Source organism: Haliotis rubra, unplaced genomic scaffold, assembly GCF_003918875.1.
Source record: "Haliotis rubra isolate DU_JTF1 unplaced genomic scaffold, ASM391887v1 Scf37, whole genome shotgun sequence".
Lineage (NCBI taxonomy): Eukaryota > Metazoa > Mollusca > Gastropoda > Lepetellida > Haliotidae > Haliotis > Haliotis rubra.
In genome coordinates, this window is record NW_025767046.1 from 501,479 (window position 1) to 519,572 (window position 18,094).

At 37.7% G+C, this 18,094-nt stretch overlaps 1 protein-coding gene across 1 annotated transcript in view; it reads left to right on the plus strand.

Annotated features, from left to right (window-relative positions):
- The first annotated feature begins 659 nt into the window (after positions 1–659).
- The window catches only part of LOC124285799 (contactin-associated protein-like 2), a 138,639-nt gene continuing 121,204 nt past the window's right edge, over positions 660–18,094 (plus strand). Inside the window, 1 exon segment of the mRNA XM_046722066.1 lies at positions 660–925. The gene's annotated coding sequence lies outside the window, so the exon portion shown is untranslated.

An 18,094-nucleotide genomic window follows, 5' to 3' on the forward strand; every position in this document is an offset into this window, starting at 1 on the left:
GAACTCACTACCTCTCCATGTCAAGTCATCTCCTTCCATCTCCATCTTTAAATCAAGACTCAAAACATTCTTGTTCAACCACAACTAAATCTTATAACACTTCTTCCTGTATATAGTGTACATATTTACTGTTGCGCAAAGAGCATGCCCTTGAGGTGTGGAGTTACTACTGCGCTCTACAAATGTCCATATTATTATTATTATTATTAATAATAATTATAATATTTTGCCTTATTTATCATGCAATAATCATCAAGAATGATATGAAGATGTCAGTGGTTGAAACAAAGGAATCTAGGGTCTTTAGGTTCTTCTATGGTATATTAATCGAGGGACCCCATAAATCTTAAACTGTTTTCATTATATGGGTAAAAGCAAGGACAACATGACTAATATGATAAATATCAAACACTGCAGATGTACATGCATTTAGAATAAAAACTATCTTTCTACACAATGTTACAAAGTTTCAATGCTGTTGAAAATTCATGGCATGCAGCATGTACACAAAGTGTTACGGGAAATTAAACTCTCATACAGCCACAAACGCTATACACAGTTCTGCAATGAATGGAGGTAAGGTTATAGACGCCGATCAAGCCTGGTGCGCTTGAAGGCAGTTCCCCAGGTAAATCGTCAGCCCCAGTCCAACACTCACTGCTTAGCTTGATAGCGATAAAGCCAGCGGACCACTCATCCTTACCAACTAAAATATGTGACAATACCGCGTACTGAAGGGATACACAGAGCGTGTGTAACATCGCTAGATACACATAGATTTCACCCCAGTGGAGTGGATTTTACTCCATGGAGAACACGCCGGTTATGTTTGTACGTTAAGGAATTGTACTTGTACGGAAGTCATGGAAGTGGTGATACTACACGTCTCATGATATGTCAAAATGGGATTTACATTGCAGTCCAGGTATGTTTTTCTCGCTTGTGGAGGGGAGTTTAATGTGTGACAGACTTTGTGGGTATTGATCGTAGTGGATGTCAGGTGTGGAGTTTGTCGAGATGTAGTTAGATGTGTTGTTGGTTACGCAGTTGGTTGATGTGACTGTCCATCTTTCCAATGACTGATAGAGACACTGTGGAGAGTCAGTGTGGATTGGAATCTATTGTCAGGAAGGTAATATGCTGAGGATCTCAAATCCAGTTTCACTGAGAATAATTTGGGTTATTTGCTATGTTTATAAGGATTAAGGATTGGTAAGATTAATTTTGATAAAAGAATGTATTTCCTCGCAATTTAGTTTTCATATATGTTCATTAATTTCAGTATACTACTCAGAATGAGTTAAAGAACTCATAGATGAAATATAGTGATGTTAAAAAATGGCTGCTTTTACTACATGAGAGTTGTATATTTGATGAGTTTAAGGACACTGTGAAAATATCCCAAAGTATTAAAAATCTGTAAAATTTATGACAATAGGGATTTATAGCTACAGTTAATTTTAGAATATCTTTATGTATAACACCTTACAGTTTTGAATGATGATATACAATGCAAACAAGAGGTGCATGTTGACATGTTTATTTGAGGTAGGGTTCACTGCAGTTGTTGACATACTCGTGTCACTTGTGAAATATGGAGGAGGATTAAGATAAGAGGGAATCTTACAAGCAGATCACAGGGTCATGTGTGTGAGGTGTGAGATGTTGGTGCTGGGAGGAAGAGGGCTTAATCTTGAAACTTAGAAACACAGGTGGGCACACAGGCCTGATATGGTTTGGTACTGAACAACTTAGGTTGCTGGACTCAGGCTTATCCCATGGTTTGCAGGCTCTGCTTTAGTGCTGTCACTGATTAGGTTTTGTAGACATCCTCTGTGGGTCAGTGGATAGAGTGTCTGCCCAGAAAGCAGTAGTACAGTGTTTCGATCTCAGGTGCTCGATACTGAAAGACATAACTTATTATCTTACCTCACACATAAATGTCGCTTTCTGATTGGCTGAGCGTTCTTCTATTACTTTCAGTGTACACCACTTACAAGCGAGTAACATTTCAATGTACCCCGCTGTCAATGGCAACTCATTTGGTACTTCGTGGTAGTAATTCTTTATCTCGAATTACATTGAATCACGTATGATGTACGGAAATTCCCGATGTTTTGCGAATGCAAATCGATGGAAGGGAGATAACTCTAAATCTGTTTTTCTTGTCACCAAAATCTAGCAATGACTACAAAAAGATTTGTACCCGTGCTTCAAACAATTCAAAATTAACATTAAGGTGTTCGGTAAGATAAATACATTGTTCACTGGTCCCTTGGGGCCCATGGGTTGATGTATAATCGATGTTTGTTTATGTTCCCCTCGCTCAGGGAACATAACAAACATCAAGGGTACATTAACCCATGTCCCCCTCGTGACCAGTGAACAACTTATATTGTTATCCTGCCTGAATTTTGAGGATAAAACAAGGACAGGTCAGCTGAGTGTCAGTACACAATGATTGAGTGAGTGAGTGAGTTTAGTTTTACGCCACTTTTAGCAATATTCCAGCAATATCATGGCGGGGGACACCAGAAATGGGCTTCACACGATGTGCCCATATTTGGAATCTAACCCGGGTTTTTCGTCGTGATGAGGAAGCGCTTTAACCACAAGGTTAAAATTGTGTGGTTCTTTTAATAATATTTGAGCAATATTGAGCACCAGAAATGGGCTTCACACATTTACCCACGTGTGGAAACACACCCTGATCTTAAGCATTATGGTATCCGTATTTAACTGTGGCAAAGGGATCTACAGAGATAGCACTATAAAACTGGCATTGGTCCAGGTTAGTACAAAGCTACGCACCCACCCACCCACGCATGCAGACACACACACGCACGCACACTCGCACACAACCATGCATGCACTGTGCTATATTTATTGCAGTAATCTTGAATGCAAAGTTAAACCCCATTTCAGCTGACCACATGAATGTTTTATCAACACATTCATATTTCTTCAGACTGAACTCTGATACTTAGGATTTTGTGATTTCATAGTTAGAATGGAGAGTTGCATCCCTCAGTCGTGTCAGGAACTGAAGATAATTATTTGTATTTTGTTTATCTGCTCCATACACAGACACATGATGAACATCCTCAAAGTGGCAACAGCCTGTGGTCTTTATTTCCACATCAAGCTGACACAGTGTGATATGGGGAAATACTGTTCTAAGTAGTGTAAAACCCTCTCACATTCAGATCTTCTGGTTTTTAGACAGTTAAACAGACAACCCCCTAGCCATACTGTCACCTTCTTGCTTGAAGCAATAATCAAGATAAACTGTTATCGCCTGGATACTACAAGTGATTGAACACGGTAAAGATTTGTCCGACACTGACAACATCTGCCACGGAAACCTCGTATCTTTTACCTTGAGAGAGGCCAGGGTGTCTGATGACATCAGAGTGAATTGCAAGTCTTTCTCAACTGGACCTAATCTCATGGGGAAAAAACGTGAAGTACCGGCCAGTTCTAGTGCTCCAAGGTGATGGAGCTATGCTACATTATCGATGGCTCCGGTTTCAAGGATCTAATGGCCCTGAGCAAATATGACGAATTAGCACTTAACATTTCATTTGAAAAAACAATGTTTTTTTGCATATGTAATCATTGCTTCTTGAAATGTCATGTTTGTCAAAAAAATGGATTGTTTATTTGAGGATGGAAATGTAGGTCATCCTGTTGCGGAGAAAGTATTTCAATAATTTCCTGTTAATTCTTATTCTCGTTAGTTGTAGTTTCATTGAAGTATAAATTTATGAATTTCAGGTTAGTCGTCCTATGCCATTGCAAAGTTAGTGTCAAGTTTTGTGTTGTGTTGGTAATATTGATCAGAAATATGACTGATATGCTTATGTAGAATGTTCTAATGGAAGTGTTAAGATCCTTTTCATATTCATGAGAAATCTCTGCGAAAAGCAGAGTCAGTTTACAATTCCGACTATATCATAAGCATGTGTGTTTATGAATCACTATCAGATTATGAGGATAATGGGTGTTCCCGTAAAGGTGAGCATATCCTGCCACAGCAGTGGAACCTATTACAGTCATATGCAAAGGTTGTCATTTGTTCACCTGAAAAAATCACAGAAACATATGGTTCCCGTTAAATTAGGGAATTGCATCACATTATTTCCATTTAGCGACTGATTTTGAAGAAGTCGGTCAATATTTAATGTAGTGTACATCTGTGCTAGGAGCTGTACGTCCCGTATGCACTTCACACAATATGTTGGTTGTGCATGTTCTGCATTGTAATGCCATCGTTGGAGCCTGGTCTGAACGTTGATGCTGTTGTCAGGAGAGTCTGACTTGTTTACAATGATGAGGAGGTCGTTGCAGCCACATCTGCACGTGTGTTACAACTGCAACCTGTTTCATCTCAACGTATCCACACTTACATGTGCAAGATCAGAATGTTACATTGGGAAATACCAGACATGAAATTCTGCAGTGTATGTGCATAAAAAAATGGAAGCAGGCACAACAAATTTTGTGTAGATGTCCAGGGATTGGGAAAGGCAGGGGCCATGGGCCATTTCGCACACAGGAATAAAAAACGGCCCAATAAAATTTTGAAGTTTACTATTGATACAAGGGCAGTGGCCCATTCTAAATTCAGAAAATGGCTAATAATCCTGAAAATGGCCCATTGTGAAAGTTCTCTATCCCAATCCCTGGATGTCTAGCAAAAAATGCATAAGTTGGTAATGATTTAAGAAAATATCCCATGCACAGTTCAAGCCTTATTGATCGTCTAGTTCAGTTTAATTCTAAGCCTAAGTTAAGTAGACATTTAAAGCCTAAGTTAAGTTGACATTTAACTTCATCTAAGTTAAGTTGACATTTAACTTCATCTTAAACTTTCATTACTTTATAAGTTTGATTTGATAATTTGCGGCGGGGGATTATGTCACCTTAGTGACAATGCTTGTTACATTTCTTTCACATCCCATGGTTTTACCTGGGACCCATATAATTGAAGGCCTTTTGTCCCCTAAATAAATACCTTTGGTTTGCCTCTGTTTCTGCCTTTGAGCTGACTTGTGCTAAATATTTGGTCTTCAGCAACCCATGCTTGTCATAAGCTGCAACTAACAGGATCGGGTGATCAGACTTGGTTGACACATGTCATTGTAACCCAATTTCATGGATCGATGCTCATGATGTTGATCACTGAATTGTCTGGTCCAGACTCGATTATTTACAGACCACCGCCATATACCTAAAATATTGCTGAGTGCAGCCTTAAACAACAAACTCAGCTAATCAAGGTATAAAAACGATTCGAAAGTAAACAAAATGTCTAATGTCTTTTCAAGTTACAATTCAACTGAATTTCGGAAATGAAAAAGACGTGTCAAAATGCCACTGGTATTGGAAGGGCAGCCAATTTCCTTCTCTAAATATGTTTAGATGTTTAGACTCACCATGTTGGGCTAGGAGGACCTGACATTTGACTCAGAAACAATAAACTGTTTGACCGGTCCATACAAAGAATGTCACATCCTGTTGTTGTGAGATTAGACCAGTTGCCCGAGATGTAGCACACTGTCGAAAAGGTTATCCTAGCCACTTACAATTACATAGTTATGATTGTGTGTGTGTATTTTACAAATATTTATAGAACCTATTTATTGACTATCTCACCTAGTTTTGATTTTCTCTTTTCAATATGTTTTGACTGTTATGGGGTGTTTTCTTTTCTTTTGAAATACAAAAATACTTGCTTGTATTTATCATCAGCTTTAGGTGTTGTATGTAGAATATTTTTAAGTCAAACAGTTTTAGCTTGCGTCAATCTTACTGAATGCCAAAAAGGATAGTGAAGTATTCATGTCAGCGAACGGAGGTTTCCGAACCTGAAAGGGGCACAGGTGGCTATGCTGTCTGGAGCTGAAATTCATTCTGCAGAGTTGTCACATAGGAAACCTATAGTTGTAGGTTTGAATCCCAAATTTACCGTGATTGTGGTTCTTACTGAGGTTTGTCAGCACAATACCCATACTATTGGGTTTATCCAAAGTGGTTGAAGGCACAGTCTGTTGCATATACTCGACTCGTCTTTTAGGAAGGTCATGTTGCAGAACATAGGAAAAATCTCACTCAAGTTCTTTGGGATGTTAAATATATCAACACAAATTTATAAATTTTGGAAACTCTTGCTTGCCATGCAGTTTGAGAAATGTTGTGGACAAGACATGATGGTGACATTCTTTTTATCATGCTAACCTTTACAGTTTGTAACAGTTATAACCAGTGTCTTAGTAAAGCGATACAGTTAATTAGCTTTATTTGCACAGATTTGTGATGTCATTTGAATATGATGTCATGGCAACTGATGACATCACAATAGTCTGCAATGTATTGTGACACACCCAAGCTTTATCTCTTGCAGAAGCCTCTTTTGGAAGATAGCATTTTGGTTCCCCAAGAAAATACTTCATATTAGGAAGCCAAACAAACCTTTCTAGAAGTAATATGTCCAAAATTAGGTGGCTAGACAGCCAATATATCAGATAGTGCAAGTCATTCTATTAACTAGATTGCCTCTATATTTGGCTGAAATTACTCAGAAATTGAAAGGATACCTAGACAGTGCTTACTTTATCTATAAATATATCTATAATATACCATCAAGGTATACATTTGTAAGCTCCACCTCTGTTTTTGTGTTTTTGACGGGATCGGGTGGTCAGACTTGCTGGCTTGGTTGACACATGTCATCGGTTCCCAATTGCACAGATCGGTGCTCATGCTGTTGATCAGTAGATTGTTTGGTCCAGACTCGATTATTTACAGACCACCACCATATAGCTGGAATATTGCTGAGTGTGGTGTAAAACTAAAACTCACTCACTCACTTGTGTTTTTATGTTGATACAGTAACTTGGGGGCAAAAACTATTTTATCTTGTTGTGTGCATCTTGTGTCTGATCTTTTTTGTCAGTAGAGCATATGCCCTCATTATTAATGGCTGTTTTTATTAAATGTTTTGTTACAGATCGGTATTTTTTTTAAGACTGAAACATCATCTAGTTTGAGCAAAATATCAATGTAGAATTGATGGGCAATGAAAAAATATTTGATAGGTTAACACATTGTGAGAGAACTGAAAACTAGTTGAATGGGTTTCGAAAAGTTAAATTATTGATGAATTCTGCAGGCTTCAACTGGGGGCTGCAAATGCAAATACTCTGTAATACGTCAACTTTTTTCTCTCTGATATTCTTCTTCTTAATAAAAATAACTTTTAGTTTATCTTAAAATCTTATTAACTTGGTTATTGTTGTGTACTTTTTTCTTCTTAAATTATTTTGTTTGTCTGAATAATATCTTTCAAGGGCCAATATTGTATTATTTACTTAAATTACCAACCTTATGTATAGCTTCTTGTATTGTAATTTGAACACTACAGATACTGTGTAAAACTATTTTCTAAACGGTAAGACATTTACAGAAATCTTGATATTGAAAAAGAAATTAAATTGTTTTCCCAATTTAGGCACACTAAGATTGGAATCCTTAATAAAACCTTACTGAAGTGGTTTACAGTTTCAATGCTAATAATGAAATGTGCAGGGAATGTTTTGTTCAAATTGTTAACTGTTGGTGTAACCTGTTTATGTCTGATGGACAAGATCTAACTTTATACTCTCCCGGAATACTTTTGAATGGTTTAAATCTATAATTATTCATCCATGAAAAGTGTCACTGCTTTTTGAGTCATATCTATTTCTGATCAAATTTAATGACCTCTGTGATGATTCATAAAGTTTAAGAAATATTTTTTAAAATTGAAGACTTTGTTTTAATTAATTTCATCTTATTTCCATTTTGGTTTCATCTCTCCAAGTCCTTGAGGAGAGGTCTCTGATTGAATATTTGTCACCAGAATCAACCAGATTTCCTTTTTTCATGCTTTGATAACCTTTGATTGAACTCTGTGGAAGACCCATCCATATCGAGATACAAGTCTGGGAATACAAATCAGTCCAATGCAAACAGAAGCAATGTAAGCATTTTCTTTTCAATGCTTTTAACGTAGAAACGTTCACACTGCCGACAAATGACTAAGCAAATTTTAAGCCAAGCATCATCAGTCCTGGAATGTGATTGAATTTTGATCTTCAGATCTAATCATTCTGTTTCACTTTCCATCTGCAACAAAGCTTGGGAAGAGTTGTTCATGAATCGGGCAGATCGGAGGAATGTCCCATCGACGATTTTCTAACTTGTACAAACAAGACTAGGGGACGGAATGTGTACAATGTTCATTGATCTGTTTTCGCTTATACATTTCTTTTCCAAGGGGGACTTGTTAAATTAAGCCCACAAGTGTGCGATTCAAATTTAGCAGAATGTGGACGTAGTTTAGTTGAGCTTGGCAGGAAATTAAAGTTTGTCCTTATAATGCACTGCATTAACCTGCTGCTGGACTTGAGATGAGGACGACAGTATGAGGGTGCTCTGCGTCTGCCTTTGTTTCAGCATTCTTCGTGTTCAACAGATCTTTGTCATTTGGATCTCCAAGGAGATGTTTATATGAAAACCAGGGAGAGTATTCGGTAGAATTGGGAACTGGTTGAGACTTCCTCATAGATTTGTCATAATTGGTTTTATCTAGTTCTTGAAAGGCATCAAGAAGTTGGACGAACATGAACATTGACATGATCCCTAAAATGTGTCATGTCTTCATGGTTCAATTTAACAGGTTAATGGAAGAACCCTCTTTAACTGTAATTTTAACTTGAGGAATCAAACTCTAAACATGGTTACATTTAAATAGGAAATGTTCACAACATTTTTCTCCACAAGTGTTTGATGACAAAATTTTGACAACTAGAGAGCTGATGAATCATTGATTATAGTCCTTCCGAATATCACTATGCGTGATTATAGTGATATATTCGGAAGGACTATAATCACGCACAGGCCAACTGACGAGCAATCTGATGTATGTGAAAGCTATTCTTTCTGCAAGTCTAAATATTGTGTTATATTTCAGGCAGATGATATATTGCTGACAGTGCAAAACAACATGCATTTGTGATGGAGGTTTAGATTAATCACACAGGTTGATTTGAGCAGCCCAGTCTGTTGGGACTACTGCAGTGCAAGTAAAGGTTGTACAGAATGCTGAAAACTCATACATATCCCGAACAGTATCTGTTTGATGTTGATATAAAGAAATATCATAACTCAATGGCACGACTTCTACGTTCACCCTGTGATCTTTGCATCAAGACTGGGTGATAAAAAGAAACTCTAATGTTATTTTGGGTTTGATTGTTTTTTATTTGTGTGTGTACTGGCACAAAGCCAGAACATAACGGTAAAACAAGTAATATCCATAAAAAATTCTAGTATATATCAACTAGCAGTCGATTGTTGTATCAATGATACGAACAGTGTCTCAGATTGACATGTAAATTCTTCAAAGTCATCCAAGGTTTGACAGCCACAACATGATGACCAAATATGGAATTTTGATTGACTAGCTTTTGCTTCAAGATGACCAGAAGTTTGACACATCAAACTTGATCGCAACTGTGTTTGACTGTAATTTTAGAATCAGTGCAAATGATGAAACACAGCTTTCTTGGGAAATGAAGACACCAAAATGAATATCCACCTTGAAGGATTAGTGCAAAGGAGGGATACTGTCACATAAGTGCAAGGAATATTTGTATGGCAGACGCATCTGCATTCCATGTTTGATTCAAACATCTTCACCTCCTCTCCATATCAAACAGTATTTATTTTCTTCTCCTTTTTATCATATTTCATGCAACGCCTGTTTACTTTAATAGGGCCTATGTATGTACACAGTGTTTCGAGGCTATGGCATACATCGTGAATGATGACGGGGTGATCGCTCACATCTACATCAACATTGCATGTCTTCTACTCTGTCCTGCAAACTCCTGCAGCTTGCAGGTTAAACAATCTCGACATACCAATGTAGGTTTATGTCAGCACCTTGAATGACTCTTGTAGGCTATGAGGTTAGGAAAGATTAGCTGTTTGTTTTCTTCAATATTTCCTTGTATTGAGATGTGTTCTCTTGCTGATCTTGTTTGCAGGATTTCATTTCTTTTTGGAAGTTGGTGACACAACTCCAAATCAAATACCTCCTTGTCATGCAGCCAGAAGAATGTATTCTTAACACGTCGTTGCATGTCAGGAATCAAAACTGACACAATGGCATCATGCAGAACTCTTCTGAGTACCCAAATAACAGATAACATGGATAGGCAATAGTCCTGCCTTCATGAGATAGGGAATTATAGGTGTTATCACCATTTTCCATGGATAGGGAATTACAGGTGTTATCACCAATTTCCATAGATTATCCTAGGTTCCAGTTCGTGACCTCGGCTGTGAGGCTGATAATCACATGGGATCAGATTTTCCAGAAATGGTGAGCTACAGTCCTCATATCTTTAAGTGATGCCATGATATCTTTAAGTAATGCCATGATAGTGAGACAACTTTCTAAATTAATCAGAGGATTACTGGTTAGAATACATCCCAAAAATCTATGCCTCGTGTTCAAGATGGATAAATGGATAGGGTGGTCAGTGATTTGATTGGTTGCAAGTCATTGCACCCCAGTGTTGTGGAACTTGCTCATTGTATCAATCACCAGTTTGCCTGGACTGGGCTGTGAGGATGGCATGGCATCATTTTGATTCATATGACATCATGTTTATAATGTTATCCTGTCATAATTAAACCAGTTCATATTTTGACTCAGCATAACGAACCGCAAGTCAAAAAAGTAATGTCCCCAATCAAACAATGCAAGTTCAAAATTGAAACAAGACGCTGAAGACTCGGGACATTTCCTTGTGGACTACTGCTCTTATCATAAGGCACAAGTAAACACTGTAGAACAAAATTATTATTGCTGAAAATGAAAATGTTTTTCCTACCCAGTATTTTTTCCAAGAATGAAGAACTGTATGAATTCAACCTTACCTTGGACTGAGTCACCAAGAGTACTACCAAGTGACATGGTGAACATGTAAATAATCACATTACTTTTTCTAGAGGTTGTACTACTGACTGACTGGCTTATTGTCCGGTTTGTCCTGAGTAACACACACAGTGCCCTTCAGTATTCATTCACTGATATCGTTGTCGCCTGTAGGTAAATACCCTTATGAACAAAAGTAAAAGGACTGAAGTACTGGGCGCAATCAAGAGTGAACCACATTTCAAACCAGAATCATGGTAATACTGACCACAACGCCAAAGAAAATAGCATCATTACCGTTTCTACACCTTGGACTGTTTGTTAAGATTTAAAGAAGGTTACATTGTGTTTGTAGAAAGCAAAGTTTTTCATTTGTCTTTAGATGGTAGTCTTGAACCTCTCCCTCTGACAACTTCCTCAGCCGCTGTTGACACAGATCCTGCAGATGTGCGTCTCAACAATTACCTTTTGAGGTCGCCTGCTGACAGCCCATTGGTCAATATTGGGATTGTATTACGTTGGGTTGGCAATCTAATGGACCTTGTGTCACTGGCCATCCTTCTTTCGGCCGATCCTTTTGAAAAAGTCTGCATTTATCATGTTTGTGTACTGAGTTACAGGTTGTGTTGCAATTTTTTCAGATTCACAGAAAGGATTCCTCTTCCACCCACTACTCTTGATTATGTACAGAGATTTAAGGGGTATGGGAATCTTTTCTTCCTTGCTATGGATGAGTTGACAGTTTGGATTTTGACATTTGCTTGATGGCAAGTGGAGTACAACAAGGTTCTTGTCTTACTTCATGTGTTTCTTTCTGCTTTTATTTTATTTTACTTGAAGAGTTGTATCACTTAATATTGTGTGTTCTAACAGATATTCAAAGTTTTACTATTCTGTGTAGATATATCTGTGTGATTGCTTTTAAGATTTGTATGTCTGAAATAGGATTAATCTGTGAAAATTCATGGAGATGTTTTTGCTGTTATGAAATTCGATCCTATTTGTTTTTGTAAATATTTGAAAACTTTGCTTAAGGTATTTGAGGCTTCATTTGCTTTACATTACGGACATTTATGGTACCCATGTAGGGGATCAAACCCAGATCTTATCTGTTACTGGTGACTGCACTAACAACTAGGCTAAACTTCTGCCCATTTGTAACAAGGAAGGTTGAAGTTCTGTATAAACAGTTCCATAAAACACAAAATGTTTCTTTCCAAAGTCAACATATGAAAAAGATTTCTGTTGCGCCAATGTGAAAGTTTAAGAATGAGATGTTAGACATATTTTCAAGAATTGCATCATGTTTGGGTTGTTTACAGTTCGTCTGCTGGTTTCAACCAGTGTCACAGAAGTTCTGCCTGTGGGGCAATCTCGCTGTACGGCCTTGTTATAGAAAATCCAGCACTGGCTTGTTCTGAAACAGCTATCTGTGTATTGTAAGACTTTGTCCGGAGGTATAAGATATTCCTGCTTTTTTTATTTTTCTAATGAATAATCATAATTCCTGATACTCGGAAGGTCTGTTCGTGGAATATGTCAGAAAGTCAGAAATGATGTCTGTTGCTAAGGCTACATACCTCCGGACATGTGGTATTTGCTTCAGTGAGTCTAGTCCTGAAGCTTATATATATATATATTGCCAGAGACTAACCAGTCTCAAATAGTTGTTGAAACAGAGTCTATTGGGTGTTACAGGTAAAATGGGGATAATGTTATGAATTGATGGGTGACAGGTGTCGGATGACAGCTGGTGTTCAGAAAAAGGGTTTGCATGTGCTGCATGCACCTCACTAGGTACGGATGTGTCAAAGTTGCTATTGGTTATATCACATTGAGGGTTCATTGAGTTTCTACCGCTTGCATCCTTTGTATGTTTGTTTGTTGTTGCCACTCAGCAATTTTCAATCTATATGGCGGTGGTCTATAAATAGTCTAGTCTGGACCAGACAATCCAGTGATCAACATCATGAACATCGATCTACGCAGGATGATATGTATCAACCTTGCATCCTTCTGAGACCATTTTAAGATAATTAAAGTTGGATTTACTTGAGTTAGTCCAACTCTTAGAAATTGATTAGTGCATGGACATGTATCGGACAAAAGATATGTGAGACAGCCCCTCAGTGAGGAATATAGCTGATTAGTGTTTCCTGACACAAGTAGGCCTAGAAACGTTAATCAGTGGCATTTGTCGTCCATGATGAAGAACGATACTGATTAGTATTGTGCGATTGATTCCCAATATATGGGCTGCTCTGCGTATCTTGCATGATACATGTTTAATGAAAACAGAACCTTTAATGAGGCAGAAAGTTAGCCATGTGGTTAAAGCATTCTCTCATCACGCCAATGACATGGGTTCAAGTCCCCACATGGGTACAGTGTGTAAAGCCCATTTGTTGTGTTAGAATATTGCGTTTGTTAGAATATTGCTAAAAACAGCATAAAACCTCATTTACTCACTCACTCACTGTTATGCTAAACAATGAGTTGTTCACTTCACACTGGTGAGTGAGTGAGTTTAGTTTTACGCCGCACTCAGCAATATTCCAGCTATATGGCAGCGGTCTGTAAATAATCGAGTCGGGACCAGACAAGCCAGTGATCAACAGTATGCGCATCGATCTGTGCAATAGGGAACCAATGACATGTGTCAACCAAGCCAGCGAGCCTGACCACCCAATCCCGTTAGTCGCCTCTTGCGACAAGCATGGGTTACTGAAGGCTCATTCTAACCCGGATCTTCACGGGTTTCACACTAGTACACTAGTCGGAAGGTTTTTGAAATATATACTCCCAAGAAAACAAACAATGCTAATTGTCGCAATGAAAGCATCAGCAGGTCATGTTGGCATTGAGTCTGTTTGCTACAAGTGGAAACGTAAAATCAATTATGAGACATCATTATCTCGCTCTATCAACATATGTGGATCACAGTGGAGTTTAATGCTCCTTGTAATTAATAAATTGTGACAGTTACATCCCGTGTGGTTTAGAAGGGATCTGAAAGTGTGATATATTGTTTGTGAACAATGAACACTGCCAGGACCGGATGACGAACTCTTGACCTTCACATTGTTGGTGTCAGATATGTTGACCAGATGATGCTGACATCGAGGTTAGGCAGACATTGCACGCAACCTTTCAGATTTCATTAATAATTGATTGCATGCCACTTTCCATCATGAATTTCCTATATGATATGATATTATACATTTGAAGCAGAACCACAGTAATGTATTTCAAATATTTCCAATTTTAACTAAATCTGAGTTGGGCTGACTTTTTAATTTTTATTTTACACATTGCAGTGTTTGAGATTTAGGAGGGCCTGGGTATCCATTACAGCTTATTGCAAATACTATTAGCCCAATCCTGTAGCTTGGGTTTATCTTCAATAGAATTTGTGTTAATGTTTGAAAATAGTTAACTTGCTAAATAGAAAGACTTTTTACAAGACTTCGGTTTGTGTTTGGGGCTAAATCACAGACTGCCCTTAGATTTTCGAATACAGTAGTTAATCTCAATATCTCAGAAATATTTATTGTTAAAATCAGCATTATGACAAGGATATTGTACATAAATTGTAACTCTGGCATACCAATATTGACTAGTGAAAGGGTGATATATAAACTAAGTAGTTAAAAACATTTGTTCAAGAAAACTAATTTGTTTTTACCCATGTGGGTACAATGTTATCTGGCATGTATACATCTTCTTGGTTATCAAGAGTGCTGATTATCACTTACAATATGCAGATAGATAATCAGAGCTCAATTATCAATCAGTCATTGATTGTAATCATATACCCCACCACAAAAAGCAAGTTCGATCGACTGACTGATTATTCGATCTCTCCAACTTCTAGAGCTGCTGGTCAAATGATTATTTGATCAATTATTCCAGTACTAGTTAATACTAAATAACTAATGAGTACTAAATAATCTTTCATTACAAGAATCTCCATGTACTACATCTGTTAAACTCCAGAGGGTTCATAATGATCTAGTCAAGCAGTCCTTGGTGATGAAGTTTGTCCTTTATAAACTTACGAGTACCGCTGCGATTTTCCTATATCATCACTAGCTTCACTGCATGTCAATCGATGTAGAACGAGTCACATGGCGCATCTAAATGGTTGGAGCAAAGCTCACAGTTGATGTATTCGTACCTTTGTTACTTCAGTGTTATTACATCAAGTAAACTTTCACTAACAGTTTCCTTGAACAATCTCATTTTTGTCAAATTGTCACGTATTCATCTTGGTTACTGAAATATAGATGGCTTCACTACCATGTTGTATTTTCACCGAGAACCAAGAACATGAATACATGACACTATAATCTTCCATGTAGTCTGAATAATTCTCAAAACTGACTTGAGACCTAACCTTGCTCAAAAGTTACTACATGCAGATAAAAATTGAAAGAATTAACTTTGTAAAAGATCACCAATGAATGGAGCCATTTCCGACGTGAAATATGCATCAAGAAATATTCATGCAAAATATGGACCTGATTAAGGATGTCCTCAAATGTCGATATGACAAGAACTTGGATGACAGATTAGAAGCAAAAGCCAATCCCTCTCCACGACAATAACGAGGGTGTGGGCAACTCTTCCTATTGTTCCAGGGAGTGTCTTGATAATGTCATGCCGACCTCCACTCCTTCGGATCTTCAGAAGCTGTACTGAAGATGAGGGCGTCCTTGCATCTGGGTAAAATGGTGAAGTGTCTCCTCTTCTAATGCCCTGCTGTTCATTTCCGCTGTGAGGTACGGCAGAATGAGCTGCCGTCTATATATACAATGTGACATTTGTAAAGTGGTTATTTACGATGGTAGACTGCATGGGCTGCTTGAGTAATTTGTATTGATTGTGGTGTGGAAAATGGTATATTAATGTCACATTGACATGTAGTGGAGATTTTTTCATTGACAAATGGCTGTGTTCAGCCCGTGACGGATCTGGGCATGACTTGGGGATGCTGTAAGTATGCTGTGATTGTCCCCTGATTGTGCCGGTAAATCGAGATGGGATCTGGGAACTTATGGTGCCAAACTATGATTTCTGTAGGAGAAAACCGCTGGATGTATGAGGATCATCTTTAGTTTTGATTTAAAAGGATAGAACTTAGTAAACCAATAGAACCAATAAACTTAAAATCAAGTACCATTTATCTGATTGTGTTCGCGCTATGGATTATGTCTCATTCTAAACTTTATCATATGAAAATTGATATTAAAATATTCATTATAATTATTTTTATCTGTCAACAGATTCATGTTTTATAAGACAGCCATACAAATATGCCTGAATTTCCTGCCAGGAAATAGAAATACATGGATCTAATGATGAAGACTAGAAATGAGCTATTGAAAGTGAAGGACCAAATTTTTATTATTTGTATTTTGATTGAGATCTATTTTAGAAGAAGCAAAACCTTAAATGTGACATGTTTTTTAGTTCATATCTTGAAATATGTTGCATGGCAAATAAAAGTGGAGACTGAAAAGGGTTTGCTTCTGAAAAGAGAATAACAACTTCTGATAAGAGTTTGTGTCTGCTAAAAATGAGACTTTGGGAGATAAGAATACACTTGAGGACTGGTCTTAAAACCTTAATGGCCATGTGTGTCACATGTTAATTAAACTCTCATTTACACTCGCGTAACCTTGATTCGTGGATATAAGGGAAGTGCGGCGAAATTCATATCTTAAATGCACGATATCATTTTGTATACACACTGCTTATTTTATTCATTGATTCAGCAAACTGAAAATGACTAATATTCCACTCGTGAATGAAACGTTTGTTTACGGAAGTCATTTGGAATCATCACCCATTCATGTGCCCACAAAATGTGACGTCACCTTGTTTTGTGGATTACGTAGTCGGTAACTTTATACCACTATGTACGACAGCCAATTGCAGTAAGTATTGACACCAAGGAAAGCAGACAACGAGAAGTGAGAAGGTTAGAGGTAACGGTATCTTTTTTACTTGACATTTTGTACAAATAATATTTGGTAATGGTGGCATTAGTGATCTGGGGCTATTTATCTCAGTGCTGGACAATTAATTATATTTAGTGTACTTGCGTGTAATGCAGAGATTTGGAACGTTTTTGTCAGCGAGGCATGGCATTGTATGTACATCAAAAGTACCGCTTCGAGACGTCAGTCGAGACTTAATTTACGAGCTAGCATGATAATTACCGCGATCCACGAATCAAGGTCATCCACGAATTTAGGTAACAGTTCAGTATATGTTGCAAAGGTTAGGTTGATAGGTTACCTGTGCATTCAACACTCATGCAAAAACAGGTTGTGTCCATCAAACACTAAGGTTGAGTGTGCTTAGTGTCAGGTAACTCAGATAAGATACAGACATAAATAATGTATGTGTAACCTGAGAAAGTGTAGAAAACAGCATAATCCATAAAAAGAAAAAAACTTTCCCTGTGCAGTTTGATCTTACCACATTAACAGGCTGTTGGTTGATGTGGTATAAAATTTGAAACGGTTTTTTTATGCACAGAATCAATATTCTGTAACAGTTTCAATAATATTTTGTTTCATCATCTCTTGTTTGCATTCAGCTGTATTCACACAAGATACCTTTCATCAAATGTGAGGAGTAGTGTACACATTCCAAACAGTGTGAGGAGCGGTGAGGTAGCCTAGTGGTTAAAGTGTTTGCTTGTCACGCCGAAGGCCTGGGTTTGATTCCCACATTCGCTCAATGTGTGAAGTCCATTTCTGGTGTCCCCTGCCAGGATATTGCTGGAATACTGCTAAAAGCAGAGTAAAACTAAACTCACTCACTCCAAATAGTGTTTTAGGCCTCATCCAACAAAGCAATCATATAACTACAGCAGTCAAGTCGATTTTCAAGTCTGTGTTAAGATCGCCTTAGCGATGTAATTGCTTTGTATACTTGGGCCCTCCTTGTCCATATAAGAAAGTGTATTTCAAATCCCTCCCCACATACTATAGCAAGTGATTGTTTCATGGAGTCTAAACACACATTAATTCAATGCCATTATTCAAAAGCCAGGGTAAGAGCCCTGTTCCCTGTGGACATTAAAAAAAATAA